The sequence below is a fragment of the Manis pentadactyla genome, chromosome 4, assembly GCF_030020395.1.
Source record: "Manis pentadactyla isolate mManPen7 chromosome 4, mManPen7.hap1, whole genome shotgun sequence".
In the NCBI taxonomy this organism is placed as follows: Eukaryota; Metazoa; Chordata; class Mammalia; order Pholidota; family Manidae; genus Manis; species Manis pentadactyla.
This window is the reverse complement of record NC_080022.1, coordinates 96414208-96430692: the sequence shown is the minus strand read 5'-3', so window position 1 is coordinate 96430692 and position 16485 is coordinate 96414208. Positions and strand designations below refer to the sequence as shown.

Sequence of the window (16485 nt, the reverse complement as noted above, 5' to 3'; positions counted from 1 at the left end):
TGACCATCTAGTACTGCTTACACAATTCTTTACTATATTAGTTCTTCAGCAACATTTTCAGAATGAACCCACTGTTTTCCAACAGATAATTTAACATCACCCCTAACCCATCCACATACACACAGAGAAAAAGTCTTAGATCTTGTTCTCAAAAAGCAGGGATTTCTTAGTTCTTTACAAATTTTTCCCCAACATCACCTTGGGTGATCCTTAAATAGCAACTGCCCAGGCAAAAATTATCTCACATGTATTTGCATGAATTACCTTCCATTCCTTTGTATAATCATCATGATATAAAAAACCAGGAGAGGCAGACTAGAAAAAGGAAGATCATGGTATATAGAAAAAAGGAAAGGGAAGTGAGGCAGCTTTTCTAGGCAGTATTCTAACCTTTCTAAGGCAAGTACCCTAACATAACTAACAGATTTAATCTTCACTACTACTTCTAGGAATTATTTGCTTTCAGGGGTAATATGAAATATGTCTTCCCCAAACACCTCTCCCAACTATTCCCAATTATCAAAAATTCCTTTACCAAGAAAGGCTTTCAAATTAAACTGAATAGTGGAATTTTATGTGAGAAATATGCTAAAGGCCTATCACAATTTAAAGTTCACATAACTCAAGACCAATCCTGAAGTACACTGCCATGTGGCAGTTTTCAATTTACTTGGCCTGCTGCCTTTGAGATTATGCAACTCTTAATGTGTTATTAATCTGAAGAAATTCACATTACTTTAGATTTTGCACACAAAGTGAGACTCAGTATTTTTATGTTATAGTACTCCAAGTTTACCTAATTTAAATATCACTAAACTCAACAGTAATGAACTTATCAGACAATTTAAAATGCAAACACCTAGAATAATTAATATGTGACATGAAGAAATATAAAGCATCCTTTTCTATGTGGAAAGAGAGAATAAACCTGACAATGAGGAATTACTGAATTTATGTTTACTTAGGCTAGAAATGAAGTAATCTGCCATTAAACTCAGGTTCCCCAACACCCCTCACACATACACACAAAAGGTAGTAATAATAAAGTTGATTAACAGTATCTACCCCTGGTGAAAAAAAATTTACTAAGTGCTATGTTTGTTTAATAAATGCTAATGTTTGCATTTAAATAATTAACAGCACAAGTTAGAAGATGGACAGACATTTATGACCAGAAATTCAACATGTATCAACTATGACACTAATGCCAAACAAGCAAACTACGAATTGTCCCCAGTATCTACCCTTCTTCTTTTAAGCAACAGAACTTCCTGGGCATACTGCTAATGAGTTAGCTCCTTGGCAGTTAAGTGTAGCCTGTGACTAAGTTCTAGCCATTGAGATATTAGCAAGAGTTACATATACAATTTCCAGAACAGGCCTTTAGAAGTTAAGTAGCTTGCTCTCTACTTCCTCTTTTTGTCTTTTGAGGGCCAGGTTCAACCATGCACACAACACTGAAGGGATGGCAAACCTTAAAGACAGAAGGAATGTAGAATCCTGGATGGCATCATCCAACAGAGCTGCTTACCTCTGGACTTATCAGTTGAGAGTGAAACGTTTATTCTGTTCTACCACTGTATGGGAAATCTCTTTGTTATGGTGGTTTAGCTCTATCTTGTATACTGTGTAGTAAGGGAGGCAATACTCTCAGAAGAAATCTGGAGTATTATCTCCTGCTCTGGGCTAAAAAGAAATCTGTAACTAAGAGCAAACCCAAAAGAGAACAATTAAGATGATTAATGACTTGAAAACCATACAAATTGAAGGAAGAGTGAAGAAATTAAAAGTATTTTGTAAGTATTCAATTTAAAAAGATTAGAGTGGGAACACAACAATTTTCAAACACTTGGAGACTTATCACAGAAGAGGAAATTTATATGTAATCTTAAAAAAAAAACAAAAAATGCAGGAAAGTCAGTATCATTCATTAATAAAAGTATGGCAGGCACCGTCCTAAACAGATGCAGCAAACCAGACCTGTTACTGGCTCCCAGAAGTTCAGCCTAACAGGAGAAGCAGAGGCTAATCTAAACAAACATTTAATCATAAACTGTGACAAAACCTCAGAATGGAATGTTAAGACATTATGAAAGAAACCCACAGCCAACATCATACTTAACAGTGAGAGCTGAAAGCATTTCCTGTAGGATGGGGAACAAGACAAGGATACCCACTCTCCCCACTTTTATTCAACATAGTTCTGGAGGTCCTGGCCATGGCAATCAGACATCACAAAGATATACAAGGAATCCAGACCCATAAGGAAGAAGTCAAACCGTCACTGCTTGCAGATGGCATGATATTGAACATAAAAAAACCCTAAAGAATCCACTCTAAGACTACTAGATCTAATATCTGAATTCAGCAAAGTTGCAGGATACAAAATTAATACACAGAAATCTGTTGCATTCCTATATACTAACAATGAACTAAAAGAAAGAGAAATCAGGAAAACAATTCCATTCACAATTGTATCAAAACGAATAAAATACCTAGGAATAAACCTAACCAAGGAAGTGAAAAACCTTTATCCTGAAAACAAAAAGACACTCTTAAGAGACATTAAAGAGGACACTAATAAATGGAAATTCATCCCATGCTCTTGGGTAGGAAGAATATAGCCAAAATGGTCATCCTGCCTAAAGCAATCTAAGAATCAATGCAATCCCTATATCAAAATATTGACAGCATTCTTCAACGAACTGGAACAAATAATAAAATTCATATGGAACCACAAAAGACACCAAATAGTCAAAGCAATCCTGAAAAGGAAGAATAAAGTGGGGGGGATTACACTCCCCAAGTTCAAGCTCCACTACAAAGCCACAGTAATCAACAATTTGGTACTGACACAAGAACAGACCCACAGACCAATGGAACAGACTAGAGAATCCAATATTAATCCAAGCATATATGGTCAATTAATATACAATAAAGGAGATCTGGACATACAATGGGGAAATGACAGCGTCTTCAACAACTGGTGTTGGCAAAACTGGACAGCTACATGTAAGAGAATGAAACTGGATTACTGTCTAACTCCATACACAAAAGTAAACTCAAAATGGATCAAAGACCTGAATGTAAGTCATGAAACCATAAAACTCTTAGAAGAAAACATAGGCAAAACTCTCTTGAATATAAACATGAGCAACTTTTTCATGAACGTATCTCCCCAGGCAAGGGAAACAAAAGCAAAAATGAACAAGTGGGACTATATCAAACTAAAAAAGCTTCTATACAGCAAAGGACACCACCAGTAGAACAAAAAGGCATCCTACAGTATGGGAGAATATATTCATAAATGACATATCTGATAAGGAGTTGACATCCAAAATATATAGAGCTCACGTGCCTCAACAATCAAAAAGCAAATAATCCAATTATAAAATGGGCAGAGAATCTGAACGGGCACTTCCACAAAGAAGAAAGGCAGATGGCCAACGGGCACATGAAAAGATGCTCCACATCCCTAATCACCACAGATATGCAAATTAAAACCACAATGAGATTATCACCTCACACCAGTTAGGATGGCCAACATTCAAAAGACAGACAACAAATGCTGGCGAGGATGTGGAGAAAGGGGAACCCTCCTATGCTGCTGGTGGGAATGTAAAATAGTTCACCTGTTGTGGAAAACAACATGGAGGTTCCTCAAAAAACTCAAAATAGAAATACCATTTCACCCAGGAATTCCACTCCTAGGAATTTACCCTAAGAATGCAGCAGCACAGATTTAAAGAGACACATGCACCCCTGTGTTTATCACAGCACTATTTACAATAGCCAAGAAATGGAAGCAACTTACATGTCCATCAGTAGATGAATGGATAAAGATGTGGTACATATACACAATGGAATATTATTCAGCCATAGGAAGAAAAAAAATCCTACCATTTGCAACAACATGGATGGAGCTAGAGGGTATTATGCTCAGTGAAATAAGCCAGGTGGAGAAAGTCAAGTACCAAATGATTTCACTTCTCTGTGGAGTATAACAACAAAGCAAAAACTGAAAGAATAGAACAGCAGCAGACTCACAGAACCTAAGAATGGACTAACAGTTACCAAAGGGAAAGGGACTGGGGAGGATGGGTGGGAAGGGAGGGATAAAAGGATTAAGGGGCATTATGATTAGCACACATAACATAGGGGGGCACAGGAAGGCAGAATAGCACAGAGAAGACAAGTAGTGACTCTATAGCATCTTACTATGCTGATGGACAGTGACTGTAATGGGGTATGTGGTGGGGACTTGATAATGGGGGGAACCTAGTAACCACAATGTTTCTCATGTGATTGTATATTAATGATACCATAACTGAAGAAAAAAAAGACATTATGAAAGAGCAAAAGCAACACTGAGCTAAAATCTGTAGAACAAGTTTCAAGGAAATAAAATTCCTTAAGCATCTCCCTTACTAGGATGTAAAAGGTCTAGGGTCTAAAAGAAAGCTACTGATACTAAACCAAAAACAATAAATAAATAATAAACAAACATTGGAGCCAAGATGGTGGCGTGAGAAGAGCAGCGGAAATCTCCTCCCAAAACCACATATATCTATGAAAATATAACAAAGACAACTCTTCCTAGAATAAAGACCAGAAGACACAGGACACCATCCAGACCACATCCACACCTGCGAGAACCCAGTGCCTCGTAAAGGGGGTAAGATACAAGCCCCGGCCCCACGGGACCCAAGCTCCCCTCCCCCCAGCTCCCGGCGGGAGAAGAGTAGGCAGAGCGGGAGGGAGACGGAGCCCAGGACTGCTGAACACCCAGCCCCAGCCATCCGGGCCAGAGTGCAGGGCCCTCGATACTAGGAAAACAGGGCAGCAAGAACAGTGAGCGGGTACCAGAGGCCTGGCGCCGGAGGACATAAGAAAAGCGAGCGGCCATTTTGGGTTTTTTTTTTTGCTGTTTTGTTTTGGCGAGCGCTTTTTGGAAGTCTTAAAGGGATAGGGACCCCAATACTAGGGAAACAGGGCAGCAAGACCGGTGAGCAGATGCCTGAGGCTGGCGCCAGAGAATAAAGAAAAACGAGCGGCCATTTTTTATTTTATCTTTTTATTTTTTTAATTTTACAAAAATTTTTTTTTTGGGGGGGGTCGTTGTTTTGTTTTGGCGGGTGCTTTTTGGAAGTCTTAAAGGGTCAGGGCGGGACACTTAATCCAGAGGTAGAGAATCTGGGGATCTCTGGGCACCATAATCCCCTGGGCTGCAGGGAGCTTGGAGGCCCCTTACGGAGATAAATAGCCTCAAGGCCGCTCCCCCTCCAATGGGAATCCACCATTTTGGAGTAGCTGCCCGAGCCAGGCCACGCCCACAGCAACAGCGGAGATAAAACTCCATAGCAGCTGGGCAGGAATCAGAAGCCCTGTCTGCGCGCAGCTGCCCAGCACAAGCCACTAGAGGTCGCTGTGCTCCCAGGAGAGGAGGGCCACAAACCAACAAGAAGGGAAGTTCTTCCAGCCGTCACTCGTCCCAGCTCTGCAAACTATTCCTATTACCATGAAAAGGCAAAACTACAGGCAGACAAAGATCACAGAGACAACACCAGAGAAGGAGACAGACCTAACCAGTTTTCCTGACAAAGAATTCAAAATAAGAATCATAAACATGCTGACAGAGATGCAGAGAAATACGCAAGAGATATGGGATGAAGTCCGGAGGGAGATCACAGATGCCAGAAAGGAGATTGCAGAAATGAAACAAACTCTGGAAGGGTTTATAAGCAGAATGGATAGGATGCAAGAGGCCATTGATGGAACTGAAACCAGAGAACAGGAACGCATAGAAGCTGACATAGAGAGAGGTAAAAGGATCTCCAGGAATGAAACAATATTAAGAGAACTGTGTGACCAATCCAAAAGGAACAATATCCGTATTATAGGGGTACCAGAAGAAGAAGAGAGAGGAAAAGGGATGGAAAGTATCTTGGAAGAAATAATTGCTGAAAACTTCCCCAAACTGGGGGAGGAAATAATCAAACAGACCACGGAAATACACAGAACCCCCAAGAGAAAGGATCTAAGGAGTATAACACCAAGACACATAATAATTAAAATGGCAAAGATCAAGGACAAGGAAAGAGTTTTAAAGGCAGCTAGAGAGAAAAAGGTCACCTATAAAGGAAAACCCATCAGGCTAACATCAGACTTCTCGACAGAAACCTTACAGGCCAGGAGAGAATGGCATGATATATTAAATGCAATGAAACAGAAGGGCCTTGAACCAAGGATACTGTATCCAGCACGACTATCATTCAAATATGATGGTGGGATTAAACAATTCCCAGACAAACAAAAGCTGAGGGAATTTGCTTCCCACAAACCACCTCTACAGGACATCTTACAGGGACTGCTCTAGATGGGAGCACTCCTAGAAAGAGCACAGAACAAAACACCCAACATATGAAGAATGGAGGAGGAGGAATAAGAAGGGAGAGAAGAAAAGAATCTCCAGACAGTGTATATAACAGCTCAATAAGCGAGCTAAGTTAGGCAGTAAGATACTAAAGAGGCTAACCTTGAACCTTTGGTAACCACAAATTTAAAGCCTGCAATGGCAATAAGTACATATCTTTCAATAGTCACCCTAAATGTTAATGGACTGAATGCACCAATCAAAAGACAGAGTAATAGAATGGATAAAAAAGCAAGACCCATCTATATGCTGCTTACAAGAAACTCACCTCAAACCCAAAGACATGTACAGACTAAAAGTCAAGGGATGGAAAAACATATTTCAGGCAAACAACAGCGAGAAGAAAGCAGGGGTTGCAGTACTAATATCAGATAAAATAGACTTCAAAACAAAGAAAGTAACAAGAGATAAAGAAGGACACTACATAATGATAAAGGGCTCAGTCCAACAAGAGGATATAACCATTCTAAATATATATGCACCCAACACACGAGCCCCAGCATATGTGAAACAAATACTAACAGAACTAAAGGGGGAAATAGACTGCAATGCATTCATTCTAGGAGACTTCAACACACCACTCACCCCAAAGGATAGATCCACTGGGCAGAAAATAAGTAAGGACACGGAAGCACTGAACAACACAGTAGAGCAGATGGACCTAATAGACATCTATAGAACTCTACATCCAAAAGCAACAGAATATACATTCTTCTCAAGTGCACATGGAACATTCTCCAGAATAGACCACATACTAGGCCACAAAAAGAGCCTCAGTAAATTCCAAAAGATTGAAATCCTACCAACCAACTTTTCAGACCATAAAGGCATAAAACTAGAAATAAACTGTACAAAGGAAGCAAAAATGCACACAAACACATGGAGGCTAAACAACACGCTCCTAAATAATCAATGGATCAATGGCCAAATCAAAATGGAGATCCAGCAATATATGGAAACAAACGACAACAACACTAAGCCCCAACTTCTGTGGGACACAGCAAAAGCAGTCTTAAGAGGAAAGTATAATAGCAATCCAAGCATATTTAAAAAAGGAAGAACAAGCCCAAATGAATGGTCTAATGTCACAATTATCGAAATTGGAAAAAGAAGAACAAATGAGGCCTAAGGTCAGCAGAAGGAGGGACATAATAAAGATCAGAGAAGAAATAAATAAAATTGAGAAGAATAAAACAATAGCAAAAATCAATGAAACCAAGAGCTGGTTCTTCGAGAAAATAAACAAAATAGATAAGCCTCTAGCCAGACTTAATAAGAGGAAAAGAGAATCAACACAAATCAACAGTATCAGAAACGAGAAAGGAATAATAAACAAACAAAAACAATAAATAAAAACAAATAAACCAATAAATAAAAATAAAGATGAGACTGGAGAAATGAGCCATGGCTGGATTCTGTAGAGCCTTGAAGACCACATTTAGGATTTTGGGAAATCACTAAAAGATCTAAAGCAGTAGAAGGAAAGACCTGGTGTTTTTTTAAGGGAAAGGGGGACTGCTTTGTTACTGTTTTGTTTTCTCAGGGGAGCACTGAAAGACAAGAATCATTTAGGAGGTTTCTGTAATATTCCAAGTAAGAATGATAAACCTAAGCTAATAGAAGTGGCATTGATTTTTTTTTAATTAAAAAAAATGATTTGAAAAATATCCAGGAGCTAAAACTGCCAGGACTTGGAGAAAGACTAGATATGATAGAGAAGAGAAAGGACTATCAAGGATATCTCCCAGGTTCTGCCCTTTGCAAGCAGACGGGAAAATACCTTCTCTAGTGGAGGAAGTACAGGTTTGGGTGAGGAAGATATCTTCAGTTTGGGACATGATGAGCTTGAAGTATGTGGTAGGCTGAATAACGGATCCCAAAGATATCCAGGTCCTAATCCCTGGAAACTGGGAATGTTTCCTTACATGACAAAAGGACTTTGCAGCTGTGAATTAAAGCTCTAGAGATGGAGAGATGGGTCCTGAATGTAATCACACTTATAAGAAGGAAGCAGGAGGAGTTTTTGATGATGGAAGAATAGACTGGAGCCACTGCACTTTGAAGATGCAGGAAGGAACAAGCCAGGATATATAGGCACTAGAATTAAAGAAGGCAAAAACAAGACAAGACAAAAAAGCACACAGATTCTCCTTCATAGAAAAACTGTAAGAGACTAAATTTGTGTTATTTTAAGGCAACTATGTTCATGGTAATTTGTTACAGCAGCAATAATAACTAATACAAGGTACCTTTGAAACACCCAAGTGGATACATCAAGAAGGCAGCTGGGTCTAAAATCAGAAGTCTGGACTGAGGACAGAAATCCTGGTCATTGGCAGAAACTGGAACTTTAATCTTAAAGAGACTTGATTAGAGAAAATATATAGAGTTCAAAGAGCAGTGGTCTTGGAAAGCTCCAATTTAAAAAATACAAAAGGGAAGAGAAGTTGACAAAAAAGAATGTAAAGGAATTCTCAGATGATCAGAGAAGTTACAAAGAAAACTAAGAGAGCACAGTATCATGAAGTTCAAAAAGAAAGAATTTCAACAGGAGTTTAGTCAAAATGCTGAGAATTCCAGTAAGATGAAGAAGAAAAATGCCTATGAGTGACCTTAACAAGAGATGTCTCAGAGAAATTGTGAGGGCAGAAACCAAATCAGTGTGGTCTGAGGAGAGATAAGGAAATAGGGACAGCAGTGTAAACAATTCTTTCAAGAAGTTTAGCTGCGAAAATAAGAAAGGTTGGTAGTTAGAGGAAATGATCAAGGGAGAATTTTTAAGATGGTAAAGACTGAGCAACCCCCAAAAGGTGTGTAAATTTTCGATCCCACCAGCAATGTGAGAAAGGTATGTGTTGCTCACCTCATGAATAGAATGCTATCAAACTTTTGGATTTTTTTACTAATTTGATCTTTTCAGACATGAAAATTAAAGGGCCATTTGCATTTGTTTTTCTGCAAACTGTCTATTCACAATGCTTGCTTGTTTTTATAGTGAGTGAGCTAGTATTTCTCTTCTTTTTCTGGGGCTCCTTATAGGTTAGGAAGGTTAATCGTCTCAATGATATAAATTGTAAATAATTTTTCAAAATTCATCTTTTGACTTTGTTTAGTGATTTCTGTTTTCTTTCTGTCATACTTAGCTCTTTCCCACTCCAAAGTTATGAAAAAATTCTCCCATGTTTTCTTCTATTACATTTACATCTCCATTTCCTACACTTAAACTCTTTGATCCCTTTTGGAATTTACCTTGGCATACAGTGATACAGATACAAAGATAAATTCTAGATATATACCCTTATACCCCAAGACCAGCTTTTCTCTTCTATCAATGATCTGAGATGCTATCACTTTTATATATCACATGCCTATATGTACCTGGGTTTATTTCTGGACTTACTATTCTGTTTTACTGAAAAGGATTCATAAAGTAGTACACACTTAATAATTAAATCTTTAGAATATATTGGTATCTGATAGGGCACTCCTCCATCATAGTTTTTCTTTCCCAAAGTTTTCCTGGTTGTTCTTGCCCAGTTACTTTTTCATATAAACTTCAAAAGCAGCTTGGTTGTTCCAGAAAAAAACTATTGATATTTTTATCGGGATTGTGTTCAACTTATTATTTAGAGAAAATCGTCATTTTGGTATTGGTTCTTCTTAACCCAAGAATACAGTTTATTTAATCTTTTGGGTGATGTTTTAATGCTAATGGGAAGAATCTGGTAAAGGTAAAAAACTGCAGAGGGCTACTAGTTAAACATGACAGACTGAGCACATGACTTATTTCTATTCATTATCAAAACCTCACTTAATGAGAATAAAACAGAAAGGCTATAAATCCCAGAAGCTCAAAGAGAAAAGTAAAAAACAACAGGTACAAGCTATCAAAACATTTATAGAAGGTCAAAAGTATATAGGGAAATTGGCAGACTAAGGACTTTCAATACTGAGTAAGTACATAGAAAATACCCAAAGCCAGTTTGTGCTACATAATCTGGTATCACAAGATGGGAACAAAGCATGGAACTGAAAAAAGAGATGGGTTTAGAATCTGTACAAGGGTCCAATGGACCCCTCCACTTACCTTCCAGCTCCCCATCCCATATTTTTTCTCACCCTATTTTGTGGAGAAATTGAATCAAAAAGACTATAGAAACCAAGATAGCACATGGATTGAAGAGGGCCATTATATTGAAAATAGGGAATTATGTATAATTCCATACTTTTAACAATGAAATCATCTACCTACTTCCATGGTTCAGCTCTAAGAATTCTAGCAGACAAGGGTATAACCTGCTTTACTACTGTGGCAAAAAATATGGTGGACTCTTATCTGTAAAAATTAAAAGCCCCAGAGAAAGATCCCTAAATGTTGACATTTGGAGTTTTTCTTACAATAATATGGCCAGATTCCCTACTCAGTCATCAAATGATAAGTCCCACCTATGTGCTCACAGAGTTTTCTAATCATATTGTACTGGTTGATGTTTAACTCTAAACAGATCACCAGATGTTTGAGGAAAATATCTACATAAACAGAAGATTAAAACAAAAAAGAATTTGTTGAAAAATAAACAACTAGTAGAATAAAAGAGAATTTCAAAACCAGTATAATTAATATTATCAGAGAGGTGAAAGATTTTTTTGTATCCAATAACAAGAAGTTATCAGAGAAAAAATAACAAATAGAAAATGAGAACAGTCTTAAATTCAAAACATTACAGCTGAAATGAATCAACAGGAAGACAGTTAAATCTCCCCAGAAAGTAGAACGAAGAGACAAAGAAAAGTAAGAAAATTAAGTAAGAAAGTAAGAAAATTAGAGGTCCAGTCAGGAGGCCTAATATCCAACTAATAAAAGTTTTAGGGAAAAAAACCAGTGGAAACTGAGGTAAGGAAATTAGCAAAGAAATAATATAAGAAAATTTACCCAAACAGAAGGATATGCATTTCCATAATGAAAAGGCCTAAATGCTCATCAGAGTGAATATAAAAAGCTTCACACCAGCGTTTTTGAGGTCTGAGAAAATCATGGGAGCTTGTGGGGGTGGCCTTCAACTGCATTAGTGATGTTTTATTTCTTGCACCAGGTGGTTAAGAATACAGGTGTTTATTATTCTTGTACCTCTTTGTATGTCAGAAATATTTCATAGGAAATTAAAAGACAAAAAAACACAACAAAACACCCATCTCAAGGCACATTATCCTCAGTATTCTGAAAATTTTCAGTAAAGAGGTTTTGGAAGCTTCCAGAAAAAAAAAAAAAAAGACACCTAAAAAGCATCAGGAATCATATGACACTGGATTTCTCAGCAACAACAACAGAAGCTTAACTAAAGAGATGGAGTAAAGCCTTTATAAATCTGAAGAAAAATCACCTCCAGTCTAGAATTCCACACCTATCTGAACTACCAAATAAATGGAATTGTAAAGGAAGACTTTCCAGACACACGAGGTCTCATTTGAGTCATTATATTCAGGCAACAGAATAGTTATAGAATCTCAGGAGAAAAAAGCAAACAGGTATCTCAGGCTATACATACATAAGATACATAGGATGTATCCAGGATATACATCCCAGGACAAACCTCCACATATATTCTTACTGCAACACAATAATATTATAAAACTGTAAACAACCTAAATGTACAAGAACAGGAGAATAAAAAGTGATACAGTCAATTAACAAAATACTAAATACACAGGTTAAAATGCATGAACGAGAGTTACATGTATCATATAATTATCAAGAGCAATGCTGAACCAAGGCAAACTGCATGATGATACATGTAAAATACTACTTATAAAGTGTTAAATCACACAGAAGTTTATATGTTCATACATGCATAGCAAACATTAGAATATGCAGGAAAATGATAAACCACAAATTCAGAGAAAGCTGAACTGTGTCCCCAATATGTATACCTTTTAAAAAGGACATCTTAAGTCAGTTGTAAACTTAGAGGATAGTAGCTTTATTCATACTTTGACAAAATTTGGAAGCAACCAAAATGTCCTGCAGTAAATGAACAGATAAATAAAACTGTGGTACCTCTAGACAATGCAGTATTATTCAGCCCTAAAAAAAGAAATGTGCTATCAAGCCATGAAAAGACATACATGTTCCTAAGTGAAAGAAGCCAATCTGAAAAGTCTGTATGATTCCCACTATACCGTATTCTTGAAAAGGCAAAATTATAGACAGTAAAAAGATCAGTGGCTGCCAAGGGTTGGGAGGAGAAGGAATGAACTCAGTACAGGTTTTTAGGGCAGTGAAAATACTCTGTGTTACTGTAACAATGTATACATGTCATTCTACATTAGTTCAAATCAAAGAATACATACCACCAAGAGTGAACCATAACGTAAACTATGGACTTTGGGTGATTGATATATAAGATAGGTTCATCAAATGTTGATATAACACTCTGGTGGTGCATGTTGACAATGGCGGAGGCTATGGAACTGGGGGCAAGGAATATACAGGAAATCTCTGTACCTTCTCCTCAATTTGGCTCAATTTTGAACCTAAACCTGCGCTAAGTAAATCAATAATTTTTAAAAAACACACAAAAAAAATAGAACACCAAGCTAGAAATACACTGTTTGAGAAACCCTGTGTTTATGGGGAGGCAGGGAATGGTAAGGATTCCATTCCCTAGTTAAGCCTAGTTAAGCTGATTGTTTAAAAAATAGAAAGGAAGAAGCTAGCCAGCAATCTTCCTAACCTTGTGACCTGTGAATAGAAAGGCATTCATTCCCACTTTAAAACAGTGAAAAAGCAGTGTGAGTCAAAATGAGTTTATTATTAGCCATACTTAGAATGAGAGGAAAAAAAACCCCAAAACCTACCATTTTCTGTTTTATTTTATAAAGTCAGTAGTTAAAGTACTTATTTCTCCTTTTATGTAACACATTGATGTGTAGTTCCTTATGAGCTTCTCAGGTATCTACCAAGCTACAAAGTACTCTACTAGTTCTACTCTCTCAACTAGTACTACCAATTCACTATATATCAATAAAAAATGGGGAACTAATAAGCCCATTTTAGGCCTTGCCACAACATACAATGAGGAAATAATGTTTGTTATTTCTTTGGACAGTAGACATTACCAATTCATAGTAATGAAAGTAACATTTATAAAAGCTTCTGCTACCACCTAAATAAAGTTAAAGAGCTATGATCCTCAGTGAGAGACTTCAATATTGTATGTATACAGACATTTTTTTTAAAAAACAACTTAAAATGTACACATTTGCCATATAAAGAGCATAAAATCCTATTTTAGTATATGTGCTTTTTTAATTAATCCTCTCTCCCCCCAGCACATGCATATATACACTGTTCTCCATATACACCCTTCAATTACTTAGTTGCTAATGAGATGAAAACAGTCTCCAATGGTGATACTTAAAACAACTCCCCATTTTTCACTACATTTTTAGTGTCTTGTTGCTTTTGTTTGAGTTCATTATAGAATTCAAGACCTACTGCCTTGCTGGTTCCTGGACCAGCAATATCAACATCATCTGAGATTTTGTCACAAATGTGGACTAAAAAAGTCCCAACTCAGACCTACAAAAATCAAAATCTGCACTTTATATGCACATTATAAAGTGTTAAGTCCTCATCCCTATAGAACTTGATACCATTCAAAGACAGAGGGAAAAGAATTCCTCTTAGAAAATCGGCCACTGTTTAGCCTTGGGGAAGTTCACAACCAAAATGTGACCTCATCTATAAAACAAAAGCTTTGAAATGGCTCCTTACCTGCTCTAAAATTCTGTTAGTCCATAAAATGACTAGAAGAATATTTGAATCAGCTTATCAGCTGCCACTGAATTTTTATAAGGCGGGAAGTCAAGAACTGCACATTTCAAAACCTAAAACCACTAAAATAAGTTCTCAAATAGCCAATAATTCAAGACAATAACAACACCTAAGCAAAAAAAAAATCAAATCATACTTGTTTCTCAAATATATATACTTATTTTAGGGAGAAATGTATTTCTAAGTAAACACTAATTTTTCTCCGTTAACTGACCAAAAGACTCCACAAACACAAGCTTTTGATCAAAGCTGTTATTTAGCAAATGACTATTTAAAACTTAACTGGACCTGAATAATCCTACAGATTTATAAAATACCATACCGTGTCAATACATATATAGTCCTTCAGATTAGAAAGTCAACTTTACAGAGTTACCCTGTATCAACTGCAGAGAGTTAAGTAATCAAATTTGAGGTTTAACTTGGTGCTTCAACTGATATTTATCGTGAACTTACCTCCTCTGGTGTTAGAATATTTAAAAGAATATTAAAAGAAAACAAACTATTATCTGCATCCTAGCTTTGCCACTACAATAATTTAAAAATATAAAAATAACAGAAGCTATAATTTTTCTTGCACAAAACAAACCTACATTTTACTTCCTCTAGCTAATGTGGAGTTCTAAAAGTACTGCTTCTCAAACCTAAATATGCATACGAAATCACCAGGAGACCTTGAAAAATGCAGATTCTGACTCAGAAGATCTGGGTAGCAGTCTGAGAGTCTGCATTTCTGGTGATGCCAGAACTCATACACAGAGCAAGCAGCAAGGTTCTTTAAAAAAAAGCAAAATTTACAATATTTAGATGGCCAGGGTTTGCAAAGCACTCCTTTTGATGTTTCCAATTAAATTTCTAATTGAGCAACCTAACATTTTCCCATCCTTATCTTACTTGAGCCCTAAAAAAAGATGTGATATTTAATCACCCTATCAGTTTTTTTTAATGTACTGTTGCTATACAATCTTATACTGGTTTCAAATACACAACACAGTGGTTCGACAGTTACTCATATTATTAAATCCTCACCCCTACTAGTGCAGTTACTATCTGTCAACACAGGAAGATGCTACAGAACCACTGGCTATATTCTCCAAGCTATACCACTACCCCCCCGACCAAAAAATATGGACTTCTTTGAGAATTTGCATGTTATCCTTGTGTAAGGACCATACTAATCTTTTCTGCACCATTCCAATTTTAGTACACGAGCTGCTGAAGCAAGGACAACTCTATCATTCTTAAAACCTAGAAAACCTGTATCCTAATCTTCTTTCTATCCATCTTTCTTTTTTTCTTCCCATGTTCCTCATACTTACATGTGGGTGCACCAGAGGACTCCACTCTTAGCTTCATCTGTTTTTCACTCTAATGCTGTCCCTGTATCACCTACATGCTAATGAATCCAACTTCTCCATCTTCAGCCTATAGGTCTCCCAATATTTAGATTCATATAGTCAACCACCTAATAGACATTTCTAACTGTTAGTTTTCACAGGTACCTTGTGGATAAAATTAAGTTTCCTGTGGCCAGGATTCTCACCTGGCCCTGGTTGGCTAGCTCACTACAGACATGTGGGCAATGCGTCCTTATTGACTCTATATAAAGAGCCCTGCCCAGTGCTCTGGGCGACACAGTGGCACGGCTGCAAGGCTGCAGAAGAGAGGCCCAGAGGCAGAGACTGGCTTGCTGCATGCAGACTCACTCTGAGTGAACAAGATTTTAGTGACTGACCTGCTACCGTGGAAATAAAGTTGGGTATAACCCTTTCACCCCAAGAACGTTCTAGTGTCATATTTTTGGTCATTGAATTGAATCCATAGTGGACTTGCCCGGGGCTGAAACCCATTGGCAAGACATACATCCAACATAAAATACCTCAAAATGAACTCATCAACACCTTCCACCTTTAGAAACCAGTTTTTTCAACAATGTATTGACTTTGTGACCAGTACCCCCATCCCACCCATTTGTCAGAACCACATTTTGTCGCTAGCTTTCTCTCTCACCAAGTGCAATTAGTCTCATCTAATTATTTCTCAAAGTTCATTCCTTCTAGTGTCAACAGAAGTTTGGACATGGATCATTTCTGATCTGGTTACCATAGTAATCTACCTAGTCTTCTTACTTCCAATCTCCTTTTCCTCCTCAACCCCATTCTCCACACTATTGCATAATCTTTGCAAACATAAGTTGATAACACTCCCCTATTAACAT

At 37.3% G+C, this 16485-nt stretch overlaps 1 protein-coding gene and 1 non-coding gene across 2 annotated transcripts in view; both read right to left on the bottom strand.

Moving 5' to 3' along the window:
• RSBN1 (round spermatid basic protein 1) overlaps nucleotides 1–16485 on the bottom strand; it is a 48712-nt gene that overhangs the window by 17728 nt on the left and 14499 nt on the right. The window lies entirely within an intron of this gene.
• On the bottom strand, nucleotides 15389–15491 carry LOC118931198 (U6 spliceosomal RNA). Its single transcript, XR_005032300.2, has one exon. It is a non-coding gene; the product is annotated as a U6 spliceosomal RNA (small nuclear RNA).